The sequence below is a fragment of the Pelmatolapia mariae genome, linkage group LG23, assembly GCF_036321145.2.
Source record: "Pelmatolapia mariae isolate MD_Pm_ZW linkage group LG23, Pm_UMD_F_2, whole genome shotgun sequence".
Taxonomy (NCBI): Eukaryota; Metazoa; Chordata; class Actinopteri; order Cichliformes; family Cichlidae; genus Pelmatolapia; species Pelmatolapia mariae.
In genome coordinates this window covers 3,801,092-3,817,307 of record NC_086246.1, presented here as the reverse complement: position 1 = coordinate 3,817,307, position 16,216 = coordinate 3,801,092, and the positions used below count along the sequence as shown (strand labels likewise).

At 35.3% G+C, this 16,216-nt stretch overlaps 1 long non-coding RNA gene across 1 annotated transcript; it reads left to right on the top strand.

Annotated features, from left to right (window-relative positions):
* The first annotated feature begins 9,251 nt into the window (after nucleotides 1-9,251).
* LOC134620883 (uncharacterized) lies at nucleotides 9,252-14,671 on the top strand. Its single transcript, XR_010092155.1, has 4 exons — nucleotides 9,252-9,301; nucleotides 12,160-12,195; nucleotides 13,012-13,038; nucleotides 14,581-14,671. It is a non-coding gene; the product is annotated as an uncharacterized LOC134620883 (long non-coding RNA).
* Nucleotides 14,672-16,216: the final 1,545 nt, after the last annotated feature.

Genomic DNA, 16,216 nt, shown 5'->3' with positions numbered 1-16,216 from the left:
AAATCACTGCATTTCTGCTATGTTGTACTGTTTTTCTAAATCATAGTATTTCTGTAATGTTTAAGAATGTTTGGCTAAATATATTCTTTCTGTTATCTTATACTATTTCTCCTAATTTCTTGTATTTTTGAGAAGTTATCGTGTTTCTGGTAAGTTAAAATATTTCAGCTAAGTTCTGCTATGCTATTGTATTTCTGCCAAGTATTATGTTTCCTCTAAGATATTACAGTTCTGCTAAGTTACTACATTTTAGCAAAGTTCCTTTGCTTCTGCAAAGTTTTTACAATTTCTGCAACTTTTCAGCTTTTTCAGCTAGTTTCAGCAGACAGCTTCAGCTGTAAAGCATCCACACTGCATTTTCGCAGGAAATGCAAATTTTTCTAGTTGTGTGGATGCCCTCAAGGGCTTCCACACTATTGAGTTCCTGTTTCTCTTTATTCTTTATACTTTATTCTAGTTGCTTCCGTACGTTTTTTGGACTTTAACTACTCTCTCAGTTTTCAGCCGATTTTTACCATTCAAACTCTATACTGTTCTGCTCTTTCTGGAGATGGGTGCTATATCTTTTGGTGTTTATTACTATTATACTTTTTAAAATATTACACTTTTTTCCTTTAATTTGTCCCATTGAAATGAATGGAAAACTTCCACAATTCTGGTAAAACTTGCTTGTTTTTGAAACTTAACTACTTTGTCATACTTTCACCTAGAAACTCCATTCAAACTTTAAAATGTTCTCAGATTATTGGGCTATTCATGAATGATTCAGCTTTTTCAGATCTTCTACCGTTTTAATCTTATACCTCTTTAAGTTTTCATTTGCAAAAATGTGATTTTTCAGAAAATACATGCGTTGCTATGGTTGCTATGCAATTAAGTCAGAGTGAGTGCTGGTCCGTTCTGAATTTTCTCTTCATGTCTAAACAACTTCTTGCTACTCACTCAATTTCCACTCAACTCCCACAAATTATACATCAAAACGTAGGTATTTTTGCTGGCTTTCACAAAATGTCACTATCATTCTTGTGGGATTTACACATTTTTTGCAAATCTCCTCAGAGCAACACAAAGTCTGAAAACTCTCCATACAAAGTCAATGGAGAGTTTGTTCAAAATCAGCGCTGGATTTCTCTAATGAGAGGCATTTTCAAATCGTCATATCTCCTTAACAAAACAGAGTTTAGACATGAGGCTTGTGCCAATATATCTTCAGACATCCCTGATGCTCACAATTCAAGAATTATTTCCTCACCTATTACCGTTTGGCCATGAATTACACTTGTTTGAGCATAGGAAATTTGTCCCTCGCTCAGATTTCTTCAGATTTCAAACTCTGGAAATGAGGCACTTTTTTCTCTCGTCATATCTTTTTGATGGATTTCCACAGAGACCTGAAAATTCCCATGACTGTTCACCAAAGCCTGCTGTTTCTTACGGTGAAAGAATGATTTTGATGCTCCATATAGATTTAGAGTTACAAAACATTGTTTGAGGGCAAGTCAAGGCAGTTTTGCTTTGCCTCTGCTCAGTTACAGTGTATTACAAGTCATATATCTTTAATAATTTATATTTTATCTCTGATTTATGAAGACCTGCAGATTCCCCCATCTCTTCTGAACAAAACGGTGTCAGAATGAGCGTTCTAGCCCCTACAGTTAGGAAATTATGGCCATTTGTTCGAGGGGAATCCTGAATGTGAGAAATACACTGCAGAAAACTCATACCTCTCTCTGTGTCTGTGTGTGTAAGTGCTGATTACAGCAGGTGCAGCTAATTTAGCTGACCTAGATATACCAAGCCCAGACTCTTAACAGCCACTGCTCCCTTTAGGCTCTGTGTTTGTGTGTCTGTATCAATATTTCTCCCATGTTACATATTACTCCTCCATAATAGTATTTGTGCTAAATCAAAGTACTTCTACTACATCTTAGTACTTCTGCTCAATCATAGTATTTCTGCTAAATCATAGTATTTTTGAAAAATCATGGTATTTGTGCCAAATCATGGTTTTAGGGCAGAACCATAATATTTATTTTATGTTATGAGATTACTACTAAGTGGAGGAATGTCTGTTATGTTATAGTTTATGTGCTGAATATAGTATATCTGCCAAATCATAGTATTTATCCTAAATCATAGTATTTATGCCAAATTACAGTATTTCTGCTAAAAAGCAGAAATAGTACCTTTTAGCAGAAATTTCTGTGAAAAGATATTATTTATGTTAAAACATAGTATTTCTGCTAAATCACAGTATTTCTGCCAAATCATAGTATTTGTACTTATTCATAGTACTTGTGCCAAATCATAGTATTTGTACCCAATCATAGTATTTCTGCAATATGATTGTATTTGTGGCAAATCATGGTATCTTTTTGCCAAATCATGGTATTTGTGCCAAATCATGTTATTTGTGCCCAGTTAAAATTTCTGTTATATTATGGTGTTACTACTAAGTCGTAGAATTTCTGTTATGTTATAGTATATCTGCTGATTATAGTATATGTGCCAAATAATAGTATTTATAGCAAATAATAGTATTACTGCCCAAACATTGTATTTCTTGTAGTATTTGTAGTAGTAGTTGTTGTAGTATTTGTGCAAAAACATAGAATTTCTGCAAAATCATAGTATATCTGTTATGTTATAGTATTACTACTAAGGCATAGTATTCCTACCAAATCATAGTATTCCAAATCATAGTATTACTGCAATTCCATAGTATTTGAACGAAATCATAGTATTTGTGCAAAAACATACTATGTCTGCAAAATCACATTATATCTGCTATGTTATAGTATTACTACTAAGGCATAGTATTTCTACCAAATCATAGTATTCCTTCAAAATCATAGTATCACTGCAATTTCATAGTATTTGAGCGAAATTGTAGTATTTGTACTAAATCATGGTACTTGTACCAAATCATAGTATTTTTTGCAAATCATATTATTTGAACCAAAACATTGTATTTGTACGAAGTCATAGTATTTCTTCTAAATCATAGTATTTCACCCAAATCTCAGTACTTGTGCTAAAACCCAGTATTATTGCGAAATCGTAGTATTTGTACTGAAACATAGTATTTGTGCCAATAAGAGTATTTGTACTAAATCATAGTACTTGTGCCAAATCATAGTATTTCTGCCATATTGTGCTAGTTGTGCAAAAACATAGACTGTCTGCAAAATCATAGTATATCTGTTATGTTATAGTATTACTACTGAGTCACAGTATTTCTGCCAATTCGTAGTATTTGTACTAAATCATACTACTCGTGCCAAATCATAGTATTCAAATCAAAATATAGTATTTGTATCAAAGCATGTATTTGTACGAAGAACAGTATTTCTGCCAAATCATAGAATTACTGCAATTTCATAGTATTTTGAGGAATCCCTTTTGTTATAGTATTACTTCTAAGTCATAGTATTTCTGCTTTGTCATAGTATTTGTACTGAAACATAGTATTTCTGCCAAATCATAGTATTACTGCTATTTCATAGTATTTGAGTGAAATTACAGTGTTTCTGCAAAAACATTGTATTTCTGCTAAATCATAGTATTTCTCTCATCTTAAAGTACTCAATTATTGTATTTGTGCCAAAGTTTAGTATTTCTGCCAAATGATATTATCTCTGCTAAATCATAGTGTCTGCCAAATCATAGTATTTGTGCCAAATTATGGGATTTTGCCAAAACATGGTACTTGTGCCAAATTATAGTATTTGTGCCCAATTAATATTTCTGTTATGTTACAGTATTACTACTAAGTCGTAGAATTTCTGTTATGTTCTGCCAAATCATAGTATTATGGCTATTTCAAAGTATTTGAGTGAAATTACAGTGTTTCTGCAAAAACATTGTATTTCTGCTAAATCACAGTATTTCTGTTATCTTAAAGTACTTGCACTCAATTATAGTATTTGTGCCAAAGTTTAGTATTTCTGCCAAATCATATTATCTCTGCTAAATCATAGTGTCTGCCAAATCATAATATTTGTGCCTAAGCGCAGCATTTGTACCAAAACATAGTATTGCTGCTATATCATAGTATTTGTCCTAAAGCATAGTATTTCAACAAAATCACAGTATTTCTGCTATGTTATAGTATTTGTGCTTGTAGAAAAACCTGTGTTAGTGTGAGCTACATTACCAAGCAGCCTCTGAGCAGTGAGGGAATTCATGGGACTTCTGAGCTAGATGGTCTTCCTTCGTTCCTGGGCTAACGATTGAGGAGAGAGCTGCTGGGAAGGGGAGCAAATAGCCCATCCTGTATTTGTTGGGGATGGTGTGTGTCACATAAACGTGAGTTAATGTTCCATGCTTAAGATGTTTACCCTGCTACTTGTGTGTATTGGTTTTAGTTACCTTTAGCGTATGTGCTAGTTAGCGATAGCTATGGCAGCCCAGTTATTTGATTGTTTTGGGCTTGTTCCTGCTTTGTTTGTTCCCCCTGCAAATTTATGTCAATTTGTACACTGTAATATCGCTGTATTACGTAGTGGCTAAGTAGGAGGCTGACTGTTACTAAGTGCATCAGTGTACATAGGTCATCTCTTGTGTTGGAGTGCCCTCTTGTGGCGCCTTTTGGGTAGTGCCTTAGTAAACGTGAACACTGCAAAGAAGTGGTATCAGACTGGTTTGTAGTGGAGGAATTTGTTGCCAGTTTCTTTCATCTTTAATCCGTATTCATGTTGTAATGTAGTAACTTTTGTGGCGCAAATACCACAATATGGCAGAAATACCATGTTTTGGCACAAATACTTTGATTTGGTATGCTTTAGCTTCTTCACCCCTTTTCAGCAAAATTTTCATTTTTTTCACCCCTTTTCAGCACAAATTCCAGCTTTTTTGGCGGTTTTCAGAAAAAAAAACTCTTTTCAGCAGAAACTCTGCTGATTCACCTCTTTTCAGTGCAACGTTCTGCTTCTTTGCCTCTTTTCTGCAGAAATTCTGCTGATTCACCTCTTTTCTGCAAAATTTTCATCCTTTTTGCCTCTTATCAGCACAGTTCTCAGCAGCTTCTGATAATTTCAGCACAATTGTCAGTCTGTCTACCTCTTTTTTGTGAGAATGAGTTTGGCTCAGTGAGATGAGTAGCTGCCTTGAGACCAGGAGGTTCGAGGGGAATCCTGAATGTGAATGTAAGAAATACACTGCAGAAAACTTATACCTCTCTCTGTGTCTGTGTGTGTATGGGCTGATTACAGCAGGTGCAGCTAATTTAACTGACCTAGATATACCAAGCCCAGACTCTTAACAGCCACTGTTCCCTTTAGGCTCTGTGTATGTGTATGTTTGTGTGTCTGTATCAATATTTCTCCCATGTTAAAGTATTACTCCTCCATAATAGTATTTCTGTTAAATCAAAGTACTTCTACTACATCTTAGTATTTCTGCTAAATCATAGTATTTTGGCCAAATCATGGTATTTGTGCCAAAGCATAGTATTTCCACAAAATAACAGTATTTCTGCTATGTTATATTATTACTGCTCATAGTATTTCTGCCAAATCTTGGTATTTGTTCCAAAGCATAGTATTTCTGCCATAATCACAATATAACTGCAAAATAAAGGGTTTTTTTTAGACAAATCATAGTGTTTGTGCTAAATCCTAGTAATTCTGATCAATCATAGAATTTCTGCTATGCTGAAGTGCTTTTTGCTAGATTACAGAATTTCTGCTAAGTCAAAGTATTTCATGTAAATCATAGTATTTATACCAAGTCCCAGTGTTTCTGCCAAATCATAATTCATAAATAATGTGGCGTGTTGGGGGAACAGCTAGTTCTCTCCCATCATGCCTTGGGACATGTGCTGCATTTTAGATGTTCTTGTTTCATTGTTTATGGTTACGTTACTTTTAACTGTTGTCTTGAATGCTGTGTTTATACTACGGTACAAAGTCACTGACAGTTATTGTTTTATAGGAAGAATGCAGTACCATAAGTGAGTTCTTTTTATGCTGTTAATGACCCTTGAAGCACATTGTGGCACAAGCAAGTATGTTCAATAAAAAACTCCTCCTACCAGCTTGGGGTGGAAATACAGGCTCAATCTCTCCCTGTGAGCTTCTTTGCAAGATTCATCTGCATGCCACAATAATTTTAATAAAGCAAAGTTAAGATGAGAGGCTTGTGCCAATTCATCTTCAGACACTGCTGACACTCACGGTTGGAGCAGTTTTTACTGTCATCTTACTGTTGAGCCATAAATTACGTTTGTTTTCAAACTCTTGAGCCATAAATTATGTTTGTTTTCAAACTCTTAAAATGAAGCCGTTTCTTCTCTCGTCATATCTCCGCGACGGAGGTACAAAGAGCTATCGCAGTCAAAGTTCATGAAATTCTGCTGATTCACCCAGTAAAGGAATTGTGCTTCTATCCCACCTAGTTTTTGAGTTACACGACATTTTGTAACTCCAGAAAACGGCGCTTTACGCCGCTCACCGCGATCTAATTCTGACTGCTCATCTCCCTGTTTTCCAGGCACTGGCTCTCTTTGCCGGTGGCGCATTTGGTAATGACACGGGTCTGCAGCCCAAAGGTCGTGGGTTCAATTCCACCTTGGTCCACATGGTTTTTTTTCACTACAAATTTATACACTATCACAGACCTGTAATTTATATTGCTAATTTATTACAATTCTGCAAAGTTTTATGATGTTAGCAGTTTGTCTAATACGGACCTCAGATTCTTGTTAACGCTCCATGGCAGAAATACATACAAGTACACAGCCTGATGAAGCAGACAGAAGCAGTACCTCTGATTGCAGAAAGTATTACTACTCCATAATAGTATTTCTGTTAAATCAAAGTACTTCTACTACATCTTAGTACTTCTGCTCAATCATAGTATTTCTGCTAAATCATAGTATTTTTGCCAAATCATGGTTTTTGTGCCAAAACATAACATTTCTGTTAAGCTATAGTATTACTAATAAGTGGAGGAATTTCTGTCATGTTATAGTATATGTGCTGATTACAGTATATCTCCCAAATCATAGTATTTATCCCGAATCATAGTATTTTACAGTATTTCTGCTAAAAAGCGGAACTAGTACCTTTTAGCAGAAATTTCTGTCAAAAGATATTAGTTATGTTAAAACATAGTATTTCTGCTAAATCATAGTATTTGTGCCTATTCATAGTATTTGTACCCAATCATAGTATTTCTGCCATATCATCGTATTTGTGCCAAATCATGGTATATTTTTGCCAAATCATGGTATTTGTTTCAAATCATAGTATTCAAACCAAATCATAGTATTTGTACCAAAGTATCATATTTGTACAAAGTCATAGTATTTCTTCTAAATCCTAAATTATAGTATTTGGCGGTGTCCAAATTCATACACCTCCTGAGGACCCGGGCTTCGTGGTCTACGTGGGCTGGGTTCTCAGGAGGCCGGGTAGGCCGAAAGTGAGCGGCTCTGAAATTGGACGGTCTGGCCTTCAGATTTGCGTCACCAGCTGTCTCGTGGAGTTCAATAAACTTAGCCATCTGCTCCTTACTGTCTAAAAGTAACAGGACACTGGCGTAAATTCTTGATCATGTGACACTTCTGTTTAATCAGTTTTCTGTTTGTGACAGGTTATACAGGAACGTGGAGGCCACACACACTACAGAGTCTAATTTTGATGTGTTTTAAGGACATTACATCAAAGTTGGATCAGCTTGTAGTGTGTTTTTCCTCTTTAATTTTGAGTGTGACACCAAATCCAGACCTCCATGGGTTGGTAAATTTGATTTCTATTGATAATTTTTGTGTGATTTTGTTGTCAGCACATTAAACTACATAAAGAACCAAATGTTTAATAAGAATATTTCATTCATTCAAATCTGAGATGTCTTATTTTTGTTCTCTTTATTTTTTTGAGCAGTGTATATTGCATAGTTTATACACTATCTTCATTTTTCCTATTACTCCAGTCATTGTCAATTTCCCTAAGTTTTGTGATGCGTTAATCAGAATCATAATACTTTATTAATCCCGAAGGAAATTAGGGCTTTAGCCAGCACATTAGCTTATGTGCTGGCTGAAGCCTGTGTTTTTGTGTGTGTAGAAGCCACCCTTACACTAAATACTGGTAATTGATGCCAAGTTTTTTGTATTAACTGGGTTCTACGCTATGAAAACATTTTTTATACACATGTGATTTTTACTTTAACATGTAGTTTCAGAAAGTGTACCTGTTAAGGCTATAGTAAAAATAGTTTTCTTTTATACCCTCACTGAAGAGCGTTGTTGGAGACAGCCTCACCTTTACCTCACTGCAGCAGGGGTGAACGAGTGGGGGCAAGTCCCTTTCTCTCATAATTCATATTATTACAACCAATTTTTATTAGAACTGTACTGTACTGTACTGTATTTATTCTTATTTTATTTTATTTTATTTTATTCTAATTTTTGCTTCATAACTTTTGCACTGTCCACTTCCTGCTGTGACAAAACAAATTTCCCACGTGTGGGACTAATAAAGGTTATCTTATCTTATCTTATCTTAATAAATGAAATAAATGTAAAAAGAACATGTGAGTAGTTGCTGTTAAAAAGCCTCATGGCACTGAACCTCTGAGTCCTGCAGTGCAGTGAGGATGCTTAGGTGACTGTGTTTATTGTTCTGTATTTTAGAACTTGTTCCTCATCTTCTCTGCACAATGTCTGACTAACTCCACATCTTTGCAGACTGTCCTGCACTGTTTTTTAGGTTTGGTGAACTCTTTACCAGCCACTTGGAGTTGAACGGTGTCCAGAACACTGTTCTGATTCCTCCAGTCAGTTAAATAAATCTACCATAATGCATTACATTTTAACATAATGGCGTTATATTTTATTATTTATTCACCTTGCAGTCACTTTAATTTTAAAGCTGATAAATTTTAAAACTGTATATACTGTATATTCTGTATATTTATTATCTCCCTCTTATTGCCTGTTTATGTCCTGTCCTTACATTCAATATCATGCTGCTCTGTTGTATGTTAATTGCCCATTGGGGAACAATAATATCTTTCTGATTCTGATTCACTGATATCAATTTATGAATTTTAGTCATCATTTCAAATTCAAATAATACTGTTTGGAATTTTCATTCAACTTATAGAATTAAAGTTCTGTTAGTTTTTTTCTGTAGCAAATAAGTATTGTACATAAATAATTAAATTAACATACATTTTTTACGTTTTCAATGACCATTTGTGTAATGGCGGGATATCCCACTACCCGTGAACGCCTCTTGTTTCTTATGTCTCCGGCTCATTCTGCCCCTCCGCCCACTTTCTCCGACTGCCGCTGGTAAGCACTACTTCTCTTCTCTTCTCTGAAATGAAATGTCTATAGTCTGTTTGAGTGATTTCCTGAGTTATTGTTACTGACTTTTAAAGCCAGTTGAAGTATAAGTCACATTAAAGTAACACAATGGCTGCTTTTAAAGGAGTTATATAGAAGATAGTCCTGACAACCCAATGTTAACTCCTAGCGCTCCTAAAGTCCCAGTGTGAAATGAGGGTTCATTTGACTGTTTACTGCAGTTTATTGTGTTGTTTTTTTTGCCTTCATTTAGTGTGTTAGTATTTCTGAGTCTGTTACAGAAGGTGCAGTTAGTTCTCCTCTTCACAAATCACTCGGTTAAAACAGGCTTTAGGTTATAATGTTTTGTAACGAGCCGCCATTGATTAACTGCTGGAGTGGCAGGTTCGGCAACTTCAAAGGAGCCATTTTACCGCTTCTGACTGAAAAAGAGTCACGTGCCTGTGCCCATGTGTCTGTGTTGCAGGTTAATTAACGGAAGGGAGAGAGAATGAGGATAAAACACGTAGTTACTACAAGAATAATAAGAACTCTTAATAGGAAGGACACTTTAAATTTATAATAACTGTTTAACAAACACTTGTTTGTGCAGACCCGCTTTTAAATAAAACTTTAATTTGCAGCTCTGTTTGACTTCTCACTTTGTGGAAAATTAATGAAATAAAAATGAGCCCACCTTCAAATAAATAAACTGCAGCAGTGAGCTATTAATATTGTTAATGTGGTATGTAGATATTTGTTTTAAACACCAGCATATTAAAATATACTAAATGATACTGTGTGCAGTTGATAATACTTTTAGGTAGTAGAATTTCATTCCAGGCCACGTCAAATGAGCCTACAAATATATAATCCAAGCATTTATTTATGATTGTTTCTGCTTTGAAATTGTTTTGTTACCATTTGATAAAGTGTTCAGTGCTGGGTGTAGCAAGTAATTTCTTATGATATCAAATATGTTATTTAATAGCATCAAAGTATTAGAGCATTATGTCTGTGAAGGTTCTCAGTCATCCAGGTCATTGAAGTCTAAGGAGTTTGGAAAGGAAAGTGTCTGGACTTGTTTAAATTGCTTGAAGCTTTTCACCTGTCATATGAGAAGCTTCTTCAGTGAAGAAGTGAAGAACTTAACAGGGTTCGTACGGGTGCTTGAAATCATTGAAAATGCTTGAAATTTAATGTTGTCCTTTCAAGATTTGAAAAGGGCTTGAATTTTCAGTTGTGAGAGATTTGTGACGTTTACCGTGTTTGGAGTCTCAAGTTAGTGTGTTGTCTTGTGTAATTAGTGTGTAGGCTAGTCGTTGTTTTGTTTTGTGTGTCAGTTCTACTAGTGAACGTCACAGTCGCAGGTTTATCCCTGTGCTGTTCTCATCTGTGTTATAGTGGACACAAACTATTTTAGGGAGTTGCATAAATAATTTGTGTGCCTTCTTATTTGATGCAGAACACTTGGTCTGTTCTGTTTTGTAAATAGTTATGAAATGGTTATATGAAAAATGTCTGAGCCCTGGCTGAATTTTTAGGTGAATAGTACCATATAACTTTGTATGCAAAACTTGTGCATTTTTTTAAAAGTTACAATTTCTATTTGCATTTCAAGTTTTGAAAATGATTTGTTAAACATGCTTATGGTTTTTACAGTCAAAAATATCACTTTCTACTGGCATTTTAAAATTGGTCGGAATTTAGATAAAATTGTGCTGATACAGTATATCAAAATGAAAAATAACAGATTAAAAACTCTTTATCTTGCAAAAGGTGAAATATAGTCAAATAGGGCTAATTATACCCTGGACACCAGAGGGTTAAAGGCTAAAAGCAAAGTTGTCACAAAGTACTGTTTATATTTGTGTGTATTGCTGCAGCTTTTTTTGGCTATTAACTTGGTGCCTTTGGCTGAAATAATGGTAATATGAGGGGTTAATCCATATGGTCACAAAGAATAGCCACTTGTTTCTGTGCTACCAAAATTCCCCGGCTTTCACTCCAAATGTGTTTATGGTCAGCACCTACACATTAAACTACTTAAACATTATAAATGTCTTCAAGCTCACACTGAGGCCACCGAGACAGTACACACATTTGTGTATTTGTATATGAATATTTCAGACTTTAAGGCTGCCTGTTTATTTAAGGGAGATGAACAAAATACATTGGAATTGTACATAATAATATCATCAATGATAAATTCAATAGATTTTAAGTAGATGCTTGTGCATTCTTAAAGTCTTATATGTTGAATTTAACTATGTGATCTGTTCAAAGCCTCTCCCAGTCAGTGCTGTTCTCCATGCCTGTCTAACTGTGCATGATGTTATTAGCACAAACACTTTAAAGGTGATCATTTAGGACTTCAGAAATAATACAGACAGCAATGTAGCTAGCAACAAAACAGTTTAATTGGGAATTAACTTACAAAACAAACAACCAACAAACAAACAAACATCTCCTATTTCTTGTCACACAGGAAAGAAGCATCAATGTGCTTGAAAAGCTTGAAAAGGGACCTTGAAAGTGCTTAAAAAGTGCTTGAATTTGACCCTAAAAAAGGCGTATGAACCCGGACTTAAAGAACTTCAGACGCTTTTCTTTCCAAGCTCCTTGGACTATTAGGGTATAACATGACTAAGAAACTTGTGTGGCTTATTGCAGATAGATGAAATTACATTTAATGAACATGGCAACCTTTAATAAGGTGTAGAAAAATTTTGTTGTTTGTATTCCAGGTGTGGTAAACAAAGAAGTTTACTGAATCTTTTTGACTACAGAGAGTGATGCATTATTGATTCTGATGCTGATCTGAGTTATCTCATTCTGTATTTTTGTTCTTTGTCTTTCGTTAGACGGAGTGAAATAGAAGCTTGGTTTTGCCGTTTGCAGTAAGTAAACAATGATTGTAACTGAAGCAATATGGACCTTGGGGTTGTGTAACATGTTTACAATTTATATACAATTGTTTAGATTTTTGTGACATCTTGCCATTTGCTTATGGGCAAAAACACATAGGATTTATAATCTGTCGCAGCAAAGCCCCCACACAGGACCTCTGACTGTCCCTGAAAGTGTCCCTGAAGTTTAATAGCACATTTTTCTGATTTTAATATTTGATGGCTTATCAAATCATACATGTTTTAGGACAGTCAGTATAAGTGGTAGCTTAAACGCTTGAGCAATAAGAAAAAAACTAAGAACTAGAGTTGTGAGTGGGCAGTCTTTGGTATATTAAAGCCAGTGTGTTCTTTATTTACGCTATAAGTTAAATTAGTTTATTAATTATTTAGTGACTTTAGTAACCCCAACTTGCTCTCCGATGCATCCATCGGAGTGTGAATGTACTTAGAAAGCACTGAGTACAGATGAAGTGCTTGTGAGAATGGGTGTGATTGGGTGAATGTGGTATGTTGTATACAGTACTTTGAGTACTCCAGGAGAGTAGAAAAGAGTTATATAAGAATCAGTCCATTTACACTTTAATTCTAATTACAAAAATGGTGTGCCACTGTTGTTGCTGTAACATCTCAATATATACATGTATTTTGGGATTTACATATTCTGTCCAAACTAACTAAAATCTGATGAAGTTTTCTGTTGCTTCTGATTTAAATAATTACTTTGTATCTAATAGTTTTAACCTGAAGAGACTCAACAGTCTGAATCATTACACAATGATCTGATGTATTGTTTCCTTTCTTTAGACTGCTCATCTGATCATCTCAAGTCTGGTAAGTAAAGGTTTGTCTGAGGTACAGTGCTGGGAAGTCTTTCTTCCTCGCAGATTTCGTTTGTTTGTATTTTTTTGTCACGTTTAAATGTTTCAAATCATCTAACAAAGATAACCTGGATAAATACAAAAAGCAGTTTTACAGTGATGATTTTACTTATGAAGCACAGAAATGCAAACCAGAACATCCTGGTATAATGTAAAAAACAGTTGTTCTCTAATACCCACATGTGGAAGCCCTGATAGCAACAACTACCATCAAATATTTACAGTAACTAGTAATGATTGATTTACATCACTGGGGGGATTTTGGAACACTCTACTTTCAGGATTGTTTTTAATTAAGGTCCAATATAGGGTTTCAGGCCATGCCAAGTATCTCAATTTCATTGAAGTCCAGAATCTGATTAGTCTACACCAAGAGTTTTGTTTCATTCACAGTTCCTTGCATTTTTTGGATCAATTTATCCATTTCTTGCTGTGAATCCTGAGTGTGATTAAACTGAAGCTCAGGACCTGATGGCATGATTCAGGTCCTGAAGTAGTAAAGGAACTCTGGACCATCACAGTAACAGCACCAAGTTTGACTTTAATGCTGTTGTTTTTCTGAAATGTTTCTCTCACTATAAGAGGCTCAGTTTAGTGCAGTGAGTCAGCACAGCTCTTGGTGATCATCAAGATGTTTTTAGGCAAATGTGAGAAAAGATTTGTGTTCTTTTTGGGCAATGAATCAATAAATTTGAGTTGAGTGGATGTAAAGTTAATGTAGAGCAGGGAGACTGAAACTGACTGCTGTAATGTCAGTGTGTAGGTTTATTTGGACCATGTAATATTTACAGCAACTGTTGCAGCACATCTTGGTTTAAGTCAATAGACTCTGTTTTTATTGTGTTAACAGAATGCAGAATGCAGAATGTCCTTATAACAGTTCAACCACCATTGAATATTGCATCTGTACTGTATATTTTAGGATTATAAGGCATAAGGGCAATGAATGGGTCTGTTTTAAGCACAAGGGACATTAAGCCAAACAAAACAGTCAGATAAGTCAAGCTTTGTTCAACTCATTTACAAGAACTCGCAACATTGTTCAGTAACACATAAAATATAGAACAATACACTCACTTTTTCTGTTTTTTCCTCTTTCACAAATTCTCCATGGGTTGATCAGTTTGAAATCTGCTTCACAAGTATGTCTCTTAACTGGTGCCAGGTCCTTATGCACACACACAGCGTCCTATTACGTTGAAGTACAGTGCGAATTACACCACGAGGCTCCTGACTACAGTACCGACAATCCATTAAGTGGGTGCGGCTTTGTAGCTTACCAAAGTCGTACTAAAACATTTTGAGAGATTTTTCAGCGCCGTGTCCCACATAGAATTGGTTTGAAGTCAGTAAGCACAGCCAGAATGAATACATAAGACGCACTGTCTATTTTTGAGAACATTAAAGATTTTAAGTGTGCCTTATTGTCTGAAAAATACAGTAAAGCCAGGTTTATTGGAAATATGTCTAATTCCAGTCCCTCTTTGTCTTACAGGTGACCTGCTACAGAAGCTCTCTCCCTCTATCATTAACAAGCAATTCAGTCTGTCCTATCACTCTCCCCACTCTATCTATTTTGACAAGACGTTCTATCTTGCTTCACTCTATCCCACAAGCTCTATCTAAGTTATCAAAAATCACGTTTTTGACTGGAATCAAATTTTGACTGGAATCAAGTTTTGACTGGAATAATCAAGTTTTGACATGGCCCCATTTTTGGGAAATTGAAGTTACCAGTACTTCATCGATCTGTTACAGAATTCTGAGAGGTCTCTGCTCTCACTGCTCCTTCTTTCCTATCGTTAAACTCTCTCACATCCAGTCTTTTTGCTGGAAATTACAAGTAGAAAGTTGAAAGCATAGTTGTAGAATTACAGTACAGTAGAACTTACAGTAGAAACTTCTTACACAGCCCTCCATTTGTCATTTTAATTTTGCATTAAACTTTGGAATTAACACTGATAGTTTGGCTTACTTTGATAAATTATATAAAATATCACCTTTTTAAAGGTTTATTTCTAATAAGAGAATCTGGTTATTTTGTAATACATACATTCAGACCGCTATATTCACATAAATAATAAATTAGATCCAAATACATTTTGCTAGTCTGTTTAATTGGCTATAACATTTGACTGCAAGTTTATACTATTATTATTTAAGGACAAACCCATTTGTCACTCAGTGTAAGTATTCAGTTAGTATCATCGAGAAGCTGCCTGAGGACCAGAGTTCCTGTTTCCTGACTGCTGCAGAACATCCAGCTGAAGAATCCTCATCGCCTGTCATCTGATCACCACACCACCACAGCTCCATATATTTGATTTAAATTTTAAATTTTAGAGCTAAGATTTTTATTATAGCCTGTTGATTTTTGAGATTTATTCGGCATATCTCTTTACAGAAGTTCTAATTATTTACCAGTCTGGTTAAAAAAAATATAAGAAGAAAAATTGTGTAATTTCTGAAAAGGCTACAATAAAACGGACCAAAGTGTTTCCAGAGAACTTTGAATATCTTTTATTTTGAGTTTGGAGTACAAATCAGATTTTTACATATATTTATATATTCATAAGAACATTTTAACATAGTATAATTGTACATTTCTCAGATTTAATAGTAACTTAAAGAGTTATACGTTTTTCTGTGTTTCAAGGTTGAGTTTTGTTTACATTTGTGTATAAACACATATAAGCTCCAGGTTATACTTCAACAAAATGCCAAGAAAAGGTCAAAGGTCGCAGTCCCAGAAGCTTAGACGTCAAAAGGAGAAAGAACAGGTAAATGTTTCTCAGAGCAGTGAGCAGGTAAAGGTGTCTGTCACAACTATTCCCAGTACAGAAGTGCAGAGCAGCGTTCAGACAACCACTGTGTCGTATGCAGATGTGGTAAAGAGAGGTGTTCCCTCAGTGTCTGTCCCAAAACCTAAAGTTACGCAGGTAAACCATATTGAACACCAGGTAACTGTACAAACACAGCATGATGGACTAACTCCAGGACCGTCTCATGTACAGGTTACAAACAGTGAAAGTCGTCCACGAGTGAGTAGCATCTGTGCGTCCCGAAGCCAGGCCTCTCCTAAGTATGGAAAGTACCGGAATCAGCAATGCATGGCTAACAGTTTGGTTTTC